The sequence below is a fragment of the Octopus bimaculoides genome, chromosome 25 (genome assembly GCF_001194135.2).
Source record: "Octopus bimaculoides isolate UCB-OBI-ISO-001 chromosome 25, ASM119413v2, whole genome shotgun sequence".
Taxonomy (NCBI): Eukaryota; Metazoa; Mollusca; class Cephalopoda; order Octopoda; family Octopodidae; genus Octopus; species Octopus bimaculoides.
In genome coordinates, this window is record NC_069005.1 from 20,565,912 (window position 1) to 20,569,679 (window position 3,768).

General features: G+C 33.9%; 1 protein-coding gene across 1 annotated transcript in view; it reads right to left on the reverse strand.

Annotated features, from left to right (window-relative positions):
* Positions 1-3,768, reverse strand: part of LOC106873149 (trypsin, alkaline C) — a 15,448-nt gene that overhangs the window by 11,283 nt on the left and 397 nt on the right. The gene's annotated exons all lie outside the window — the stretch shown is intronic.

The following is a 3,768-nucleotide window of genomic DNA, read 5'->3' on the forward strand; positions in this document are numbered from 1 at the left end:
TGACGTACATACATACATACATACATACATACATACATATATACATACATACATACATACAAACATACATACATACATACATACAGATTCAAGCCATCAATGGAACTGTAAAGATATGTAAAACTTTCCAAAAATTTAGCACATAAATACATATGCATGCATCTAGACATAAAAACGCATCCATAAAACAAACATACAAATCTGCGCATACACTAACACCAAATACTGCACACACACACATATGCACAAATACCTAGATGATGTTGATAAACGTTCCAATGAAGGAGCCTTCAATCTATGTTAGAGTCCGGCTCTTTCTCTATGGGCAAGAAATACAGAAATGAAACTGATTGATAACATACATACATACATACATACATACATACATACATGCTTACATACATACATATATATTGAAAGATCAATACAGAAGACAGTGTAACAAGAAGCATTTATTAGCACAACAATTGTTTCGGTCTCATATTGCCCTGCTCCCTACTGGGTATGGAACAATGCCTTAACATCAGATGCAATGCACAGTGCAAAAGAATCTCCTTAGGTGACATAAGATGTTTCATGAGATTTACATTTCGGTTTTGCTTCAAACTAAATGGTGAGAGATTCTACCAGTTCAGTTCCATTTGTTAAAGTGAGGAAGGTTTGGTTAGGAAGAAGATAAAAAAAATAAAAGCACAAAGCATCTATCATGAATTGGGTGGGGGTGTTAATATTTGTGGTCAAGAAGTTAGTGCAAAAGAATAAAAAATAAAAAATAAATATAAAGAATCTAGTGTATATGGAGGGGCATTAGATAGAATGGCTCAGTGTGTGTAAGCCTTTGATGTCTGGTGGCAAGGGCAGTCAAGTATAACACCATGGTCAGATTAAGGCCTTTAGACCTTGTGGCTGCCAACATGCACCTTAGAATTCCGGACATAGCTCTAAAGACGAATGCACGGTATCACTGATGACACCTGGTAACCATAAATGGTGAACGTGATCTGCAGACACACTACCTGGGACTTACCTTGAAACAAGGTTTGGACACTGCATTAAACACCTACTTTCTAAACCTTAATTCTTTAATTTTAAATTTGACTTATATATATATAATAATTATCCTGCGTTTGATAATTTAAAATCACTTCTTTAACTTTCTAAAACATCTCAACGCTTCTAAAAGCAAAACTTCGTTTGTTTACGTTTGTCGTAATTTGAATTTAATAACAATAATAATAATAATAATAATAATAACAAATATTTCCTTCTTGAGCCATGCCAGGCTCATAAGGGCCGGTTTCCCAGGTTGCTGATCCATCACAGGATTACTCATTTTTGCCAGCTGAGTGGACTGGATCAATGTGAAATGAAGTGTTTTGCTGAAGAACACACCACATCGTTCGGTACAGGAATTGAAACCACAATCTTACAATCATGAGTCCAACACCCTAACCACTAAGTCATGTGCCTCCACTACATATATATATATATATAGACTGCATTTATTTTCTAAAATTAAGTTAGATAAATAAAATAATGATGAATACACACATACTTGTACATGATAAACAAAATTAATAATAATAATAATAATAATAATAATGTAATTTACATAAAATTTCGAATGTTTCTGTGTGTAACTTTTGCCTCATCCTGTATATATATATATATATAAAACACATAATTAACTTGTATCTAGAGATGATACCCAAGAAGGATGAAATAGGGATTTATGTGGTTACCAAGACCATAAGAAAAAAAAAAATTAAGAATTTTATTTTATGTTTTATATATAAAAAAAAGAAAGAAAATTAAAGGAGGTTTAAATTAAGAATTAATTATACAGGAAATTCAAATTTGTTTGAGAAGAAACTCTCTCCTCTTTGATAACAGGGACTACCTATGTGTTTTCACAGCTATAAACAAATATAGGCATGTAAAATCATATATATATATATCTATATATATATATATATATATATATATGACTATGTGTCTATTTCTCTATGTACCTCTCTCTCTTTCTCTCTATCTATCTATCTATATATATATATATATATATGCATACACGCACACACACACACACGCGCACACACACATACACACATATCACAAGTTAAATATATGTAATGACCATTATTTTTAACTTCTTATTTATATTTCACATTGTGTAAAACCCAGTTTTTCTGGAGCCCATCCACAGACTTACAATTTAGAATTGTGATGAACCATAACCTTGGACCTTGCCACAAGAATATTTGGAGTTCTTCACTAATCTAAGTAATATTGTTAGTCTGGTGTGCCAACAGAGAGCTTATGAAGTATTTTGCATGGATTGATAATCCCTTACTATTAGCTCTATATACATAGATGGTGGAAATCAAATTGTGACTGAACATGACAACTTCCTGATCTCAGTAAGTTTGTGAAAAACATTCTGAGAATTCAAAATGTTTCAGTGCATAAATGCATTTTGAGTGGATAAAATGTTACTCAGAATTAAACTCACTTTTTAACACACTCAACTATAAAACCAGAAACCAACTGTACTTCAGAATATTTTGCATGAGATTACCTGTCCTAGAAAGAAGTTCTAATGAGAACTAGAAGTTCCTCACTCCCAGTGGGTTGTATACTAATTAATTCATAGTTTGGACCCTAAAAGGTGCTAGTACTCTGTGTTAAAATAGACTGGGAATAGTAGAGGTGAAGAAGTGGTTCCACACTGCTCAAAACTTGGGACTCCCATACCAAGGAGCCAGCACCGAATGCAGTTTAAAGTCATTACCATGTGTGTGCATGTGCGTGTGTGCATGTGTGTACGTGTGTGTGTGTGTGTGTGTGTGTGTGTGTAGGTATGATGGAGAAATGATAGGAAAGGATAAAATAATAATAATTATAATTATTATTATTTTTTCCTTTCCTATATATGTTGTTGTTGTTGGCACTCTGTCGCTTACGACATCAAGGGTTCCAGTTGATCCGATCAACGGAACAGCCTGCTCGTGAAATTAACGTGCAAGTGGCTGAGCACTCCACAGACATGTGTACCCTTAAAGTAGTTCTCGGGGATATTCAGCATGACACAGAGTATGACAAGGCCGACCCTTTGAATTACAGGTACAACAGAAACAGGAAGTAAGAGTGAGAGAAAGTTGTGGTGAAAGAGTACAGCAGGGTTCGCCACCATTCCCTGCCGGAGCATCGTGGAGCTTTAGGTATTTTCGCTCAATAAACACTCACAACGCCCGGTCTGGGAATCGAAACTGCGATCCTATGACCGCGAGTCCGCTGCCCTAACCACTGGGCCATTGCGCTTCCACTTTCCTATATATATATAATATATATAATAAACAACACACATATATAATATATAACATATATAATATACACATATACATGATATACTTAATAGACATATAACCATTTATATCATATTTTTTTTAAAATCATGAAAGTAAGAACTTTGTTGATAGCTTTAAAACATATTGAAACAACAGATAATTCAAGAAGAAAGAGGTGCAAATTGCTGGCAGTGAAGGTGGGAACATAAAACTGAGAAGACAAGAAGTAATGAGCCTTTTAGTTATAGGGTATTAAAAGGGTACAACGTTTTTGTATTGAGGTTTCTAATTTACTACTTCTGGGTGAATCAACAGAAATTAATGTGTGTGTATGTGTGTGTGTGTGTGTGTGTGTGTGTGTGTGTGTTTGTGTATGTGTATGTGTATGTAATATACATATATATATAGAACTTTATATATATAT